We start from the raw sequence: 6,976 nt of genomic DNA, 5'->3' as shown, positions 1-6,976 counted from the left end.
AACGTGGTGAGTAGGTGTTGACACTTACAGCTGCCAAAGGTGTTTTAGTGCAGGGCTTTCCAGTTCTGCAGAGCAAGATCCAGTTTCTTGCTCTTGATGTTAGAATCTTCAACAAAGTATGAAGTATATTCCTAAGAGGGAAATATAATTAATGACTAGGGCTGGAGGGTGGGGCTTGTGTGATTGATTGTAATTGATCACCAGGGAACACAGGGGACATCAATTAACTCACAGTTGTTAAAGATTTTAAAAGAGAGAGAAGGCTAAGCTGCATCACCTGAGATGTGATGGTGTGTTGAGGAGAATGGTGCAAGAGAAGGATGAGAGGTAGCAACATCCCTAGGTCTCTTTTCTAATGCAACAACACGCAAATCATTTGTGTGTCTGCAGTGTAACCTGTGAGGGTGGCAGTGGAAAGATATTCAAGGTTGTGCTGTGATCTAAGAATACAAAATAATGAGGTGCTGCATTTTGTGTAAGTACTGGTGGATTTATTTGAATACAGAGCAATATAAGAAACAACCGCAGTCCCATTTAATTCCAGAGAGGCAGTGCTGCCTCTTAAAGCTAAGAAACTTGAATTAATTTTGTCACTCTCATCTCTGCAGGTGCTTTGTTCAGTGCTTATTAGCACAAAACTCACATGAAAGAAAACAAAATGATCACTTGTTGCTCTTCTAGAGTCTCAAATAACTCTCTTCTTCACAAGGAAGCAGATGGTGAGGACAACATGGGATTGCTCCCATGTTGCTCATCTGGACCAGATGCTCACAGAGGATATAAGCTTGATTTTTCTAGAAGATGTGTTGCTTCACAGAAGATTAATGTAAGCCAGAATGAAAATTACAGCTTAGATGCTCTCCTAGTTCCTTTCAGTGGCTCCTTTTCCCCCCTGAGCTCTTGGGGTGCTTATTTGTAGGTGCTTGTCAGGAATTCAGTGAAAAAGGGAAAGAAGAATTTTTCCATCATATTCTGTGTCTCTTTTAAAATTGAGAGGTTTAATCAACAATATTCATGCTACAAGCTTCTTAAATATTTTGTGGAGTTTAGTATTTTTTGATACTCATTACCACATTCATAAGTATAGAATACATACATGTGGTTGACTATTTCAGGCTATCCAGGCCATTCCTTTAGTGTTTCCTTTAGAGAAGAAGATTGAAGATAAGATTTTCTTGTCATCCAGGGCCAGTGTGTTTCATACACTCGAAGGATTTACTACAGTTATATAATATTACTTGAAACCAGTGAGAAAAGGTGCATAGGGCTTCAGGTGTTCTTGCCTGGTGTCAGCCCTGTGAGAGAGAGACATGTGGAAGCTGCCCTCCCTCTGTAGAGAGATGGGGCCAGGCTGGGCTGGGCAGCTCTGCTTTGTCTCCTCCTTCCCACCAGAGAAGGCAACCCTGGCTTGTCCTTGGGAGAAGGAGCATCTTCCCTATTGACTTTCCAGCTGACTCTGCTCTATTCTGACATTTCTGACTATTCTGCTCAACTCCCTGTCATCTCAGGGAATGCTTCAGCCCTGCCACCAAGCCTGGTCTGCAGGGACAGGGGGAGCAGGGATCCCAGGAGAGGCGAGGCTGGTAGGAGGGAGGCAAGGGAGTGAACAGAAAAAACAAAGGTGTTTTTATTCAGAAGTTAAAAAAAGAAAGAATCGAGGGTCTGCCAGCCACAGGTTTATCTCTTTATTGAACTCTGCTTAGCCTTTCCATGAAGAGCATACTTAGGCATTCCTCTCTGTAGATTGTGTTCTTTTATTGTATGAAATTGTAACTGTAACTTGTGCAAAAATAAAATTAAGACATTAGAAGGAACTTTCCATTTGCAACATTTTTACTGGCAGCTGAATCAAGCCTAACTGAGGTAAGGAGAAAGGACATGCAACTTAACTGGAGACACGATGGGGAAATGAAGTTGAAATAAATGCATGTTTTTACATATATAGGCAGCAGTCACACTATCAGTCATATGGCAAGAAGGCATGGATCAAAGAGGAAGAGCCTAGCACGAGATTAAAGGGGGAATAATTGCAAGCAACCAAAAAGTTTTATAATAGAGGTGATAATAATATACAGCAGAGGAAGGAAATGGCAAGGAACAGAAATGAGGATAAAATGCAAATAAGAGATCCTTTGATCCTTCTGGCTTGCTCCTATATAACAGAATTATTTTATCACTCACTTCATTTCCGTTCCACTTTCATCTTGCTTTCCTCTGATAGCTTTCTAGTTCCCCTGCCCTGACACCATACCCACTCTGCCTCTCTCCACATGTCTGGTAGCAGTGCAGGGTATGTCTTTGTCAAGTGTAGGTTCTAAATGCGAAACATCTTCGGTGAGGGATTGCACTTCTCATTTTGCTGCTGACTTTGGGAAGCAACAGAGCCAGCAGAGGGAGGAACACAGAAAATCAGCCCATGTAGTGAGCCAAATGGTCTAAGTTCAGCCTGAAATGCCAAAACCTCTCACCACTGTTCTGGGGGAAAATACGAACATTTAAAGAAAGGAGAACCCAAGAAAGAAGCAGCCTGGGAGTGGGATTTTGAAAATGTTTTTGAAAATTTCTGGCTTCTATCAAAGATGTGGAAGTAAAAAACATTTTCCTTCCTCCTTCCTTCCCTTTTTCTGTATCCTGTTTGGCTTCATAGGTCAAGAGGTCTGTGGCCAGAAGGAAGGAACCAGCCCTTTTCTAAAGAGGATGTCATTTGAGTGTCCAAGCAGAAATCTCTGCACTACAGCACTGTAGAAAGCCTGGTCAGCCCTGGCTAAAAACTCGGGCTAAACTTGGTTATGTGAGTCACCACTTTACTGACTTCACAACGCAGGCACGACGGGAAGTAACAGCAGTGATGCTGAGAGACACCAGAGCACAGAAGAGGGGAGAAATAATGAGAAGCAAAAATAAAGGGCCAGTTTCTCCTCTATGACGGCTAGAAGGTGTGTTGATGGCCTGAAAAAGACTTAAAAGCATATCTGGCAGTGATTTCTGGGGGTGGCTTGCGTGCTCACTGTGAGGGGGCGGGACTTTAAAGCACAGGATCTACAGCTAGAAAGGATTTTGTGTTTGTGTTTGAGTAGCAGTTCCAGCTGTGTGGGAAGATGAAGGCATCCTTAGTGTGCTCTGGTTTCAGAGGGTGCACTGGGAAGGCCTGCTTTATACATGGTGCTTCTTCTGCCAATGACAAAAGAGCAAGGCTGCAGGAATAAATTTGTTCCTTCCTCTGAGATAGGACTCAGAGCTCGCTTTTTACTGAACACTTGTATGGGCACTGTTAGAGAGAGCCTTGTGTCTGTGAGGGGAGGGAATGCCCTGCATCATCTGGAGAGTAGCTGAGGTGCATCCCAGGGAGGGGGAAACAGGCCTAGTGGGACAGGCATAGGTGTACCAAAATGAAAGGGTACCTAGTGCAACTGAACTTCAGAGTGGGGTGAGAACATGATAATCCTGTTCTTGTCCTGGCCCTCAGGCTTTAGTTCACCCCTGGTAAAGCTACTAGTGTCTGCTTCCTGTGACCTTAAACGGGCTCACCACTGAGGGATAGTGTTAAACATATTTGGGTTCCCACTTACTGACTCATTTTCTGATCCTCTGAACCCTAAATGGAATGAGTGATTTGAATGACATGAGCAAGCTCTTAGAGGAGTGAATATTGAGATGCAGAGCATGTGTATCACCTCCCTGTGAGAGCTGTGTGTGCACCGTGCTGGTGGGGAATGGAACAACAGCAAAGGTATCAGAACAAAGGACTTGGCCTTCCACAGATTAATTAGTCAAATGCTCTCAACCACAAGTAGTGAGAGAGGGATGCTCTGTGCCTTGTGCACAGTGACATAAATCAGTGTTGGTGATAATGCAAACACAGCTCTAACCTGCAAGGATGAAGGACAAGATTCCAAGCTAAAGCTGCTCATATTTCTTTGCAAGGAATTTAGATCAATCCTTCTCAAATTTAGGAGCTGTTTTTACCTGATTAATTCACCATGTTAAGTATTGGGTAAGATGTAGGATTTTGTACACTTAAGGATTAAACACCAAAGTTTAAAGGAGTGTGGGATGTGTGTCCTCTGGGACATGCTCATTGTGTTCCCAGCCTGGGACTGGAGGACCAGCATTTCTCCGACCTCGCCATGCTGTTGACTTCTGGCTACTATTTTTGGCGACTGCAGATTCCTTACGTACCACAGGAGGTCAGCACGGGATAAGTTTTTACTTCCACTGGATGCGTGGAAAAAATGTGTCTTGATCTCTAGACTCTGCAGTTCCCACCTGCTTCAATAAACGTGGAGAGTACCGCGTTGCTTTTGGTATGAGTTGTATGTAATACAGTTCTAGTCTGCGCATATTTTTATTCTCATCTTTCCCAAGAAGGACTAGTTCATAGTTTTTCCTCCCTTTTCTGGATGCTGTCACTATGAAAACTAATTTTGTGGAAAGCATCTCTGAAATACGTATATATACACACACTATATACACACAGACTATATATACACACACATATTATCACATGAATCTGTTTTATATATATATATATATACATACATACTGCTCATAGTATTTAGAAGGAGAGCTAAAAAGCCTGCAAAGCTAACAGTTTAAAAGCCTGGGAAGGATGAGTAAGTTTGCTTTTAGCCAATAGCCAAAGGGGAATGTTCACATATTACTGAAAAATACTGAAATGAATGCTTGGTGAACTAGTGATTGTCAGAGTCAGACAAGACACTTTGAGCTATGGCATTTGCTTGGTTAAAAACAACCTTGGTGGTTTAAATCCAGTCCTTGGCAGTGGTTCCTCCCTTTCTCACCAGCCATAACTTGGTGTTTTACAACCTGGATAAAAACCAGTGAAGTCTTGTCTCAGAGCAAGGCTTTACAATAGGTGTCACGAGGCAAAGCTGAGACAGAGTAATGAGAAGTTTGCTTGTAATTTGCCTTGCATTGAAATAAATGTGCTTGAAAACTCTTCTCCTTCTCCAGAAATTGTAAAAGAAAAAAAAGAAAAGAAGAGCTGTGTCTGTTCACAGTTGTATCTTCTGGACATAAACAGGGAAATATAATTCAGGAAGGTGCAAATATCTTTTTCTCTCCAAAGTTTAATTTAGAACATAAATCTTAGCATAATGTTTGCTTTTTATTTTGTAAGCCAAAAAGAGAAGTGTAGCTTAGTCTTCAAATAATTTTTATAACATAAATATTTCTCTTGGCATCATAGAAATGAGTGTGTGGGAGAGGGAGAAAACGGTTGGCAGTTTAAGCAAATAAACTAGAAAATAATATGTTTGGTTAAGGGCACCAAAATAATATTATTGTTCTCTAAGTGACATTTGCATTGCTAAAAAGTTGTTTCGGGGGTAGCAGATTTCCATTAGGACTTCACATCAGAAGTAATATTATAGCATAATAGAAGTAATATTATAACATAATGATTCTGTAAGGCCACATTTGGAGAACAGGTCTCAAATGTAGAAGCATAAAGCAAGATGATGGCAGCATGCAAAATACAAAATGCACAGGTCATTTAAACAGAAATTGTTTTCTTGCAGCTAAGATTATTTGAAGTCTAAATTTGAGTCTAGTGAATTATTTTACTACAAGGAATGAGGTTAGAGGAAGTTACTGATGCAGGTAGAGACTGAATCATTGTCTCAAAATTTTCTCTGGGAAGTACATGAGGTTGTGAATTATTTCTAAACCAAATGCACCTAAGCTAGTAATGTCTTAGTGCAAAACTGGATCAAAAAGAGACGAAGCCATGCGGGAGTGGAGGGAGGGAAGCACAGGTATTGGATTTTGGTCTAAAATGGGATCCTTTTAATGTAGAAAACATGATGAGAACTGTAATTCTGAAGACGGCCCATTTGTCTTCAGAAACATCAATTATAGCAGAGATTATTATCTCTTTAAGTGGCATTTAATTAGTGGAATTTAGTCTGAAATATCACTTAAATGCTTCCTTGGTAATTATATGACTTCAAATCCCTTCCCTTTTATATCTACAGGAATCAGCCGTAGGATTCCCGACTGGAATGATCCAAGCCAGGCAGCTGAGTCCCTGCGTGGCAGGAGCGGGGCTGTGGGGACCGCTGGCTCTTGCAGGGAGCGCCGCTCGCTCCGGCAGCGCCCGCATCTGGGGGATGGGGACGGCGGGGACACGCCCGACTGGACCGGGACCGGCACCGGAACCGGCACCTCCTGCTGGGCTGCACGGAGCGGCCTCCGGGCCAGAGCTGCTCCGCCTCTGGCTCTGAGAACAGTTCGCTCAGCGATTTCCTGTGCTGGAGAGGGCACCGAGTGCGCACGTGTGTGGTGAGGAGGTGCTGCTGGAAGGGAGGAAAATGCGGGCACAAGAAGTGATTAAACCACTCATTAAGTTTAATAGACTTGCTATTTATATTGGACTTGGCATTGCAGCAGTAGGTAGGAACGCGTTAGCCAAAGGAAAATCAAAATATGACCTAACAAAGCTAGGAGTCAAGAATTTGGACAGGAATGGTATTAGTTTATACTTTTTTTTTTTTTTTTTTTCCCAAGAAACTACTCCTTTTTTCAGAGATGCCTTTCCAGCTTGCAAGTTTCAAGCAGAAGCTTCATCAGCTTTACTATGGCAAAGGCATATATCCTGGTCAAACGATCCTCTGCTATCAGGATTGCCCCTTGCTGTGCACAGGGAGGCTGCTCCCCGGCTGCCAGGCAAGAGCAGGACAGGGGAAGTGCTGCTTGGAGAATGCATCAGGAGGAGCAGCGTGAGCCTGCAAGTGGGAAACCACAGTCCCCAGCTAAAGGCTGAACTTCAGATTCACAGGGGCAAAACTTAGAATTCAACATCCCTGCCCTGTATGTCTTAGCTCACAGTGTGTAAACATCAGCCCTCTGATGAAAGGGAAGGAAATGAGCCCTGTTCATAACAAAGTCGATGCAAAGGTTATCACTGACTGACTCCAGCTGGTCCTTGGCTGATGCACAGGCATTCATGGCTGTG

General features: G+C 42.9%; 1 long non-coding RNA gene across 2 annotated transcripts; it reads left to right on the top strand.

Moving 5' to 3' along the window:
* Nucleotides 1–290: 290 nt before the first annotated feature.
* LOC148185033 (uncharacterized) lies at nt 291–6,859 on the top strand. Of its 2 annotated transcripts, XR_015774002.1 has the most exons (4): nt 291–475; nt 609–826; nt 2,648–2,936; nt 5,997–6,859. It is a non-coding gene; the product is annotated as an uncharacterized LOC148185033 (long non-coding RNA). The 2 variants fall into 2 exon arrangements; XR_015774001.1 differs by lacking the exon at nt 5,997–6,859 and having other exon boundaries at nt 2,648–3,242.
* Nucleotides 6,860–6,976: the final 117 nt, after the last annotated feature.

Source organism: Pseudopodoces humilis, chromosome 1, assembly GCF_049639895.1.
Source record: "Pseudopodoces humilis isolate 2021_Gansu_Grassland_sample_001 chromosome 1, ASM4963989v1, whole genome shotgun sequence".
NCBI classification, from domain to species: domain Eukaryota; kingdom Metazoa; phylum Chordata; class Aves; order Passeriformes; family Paridae; genus Pseudopodoces; species Pseudopodoces humilis.
This window is presented reverse-complemented; position numbering and strand designations above follow the sequence as displayed.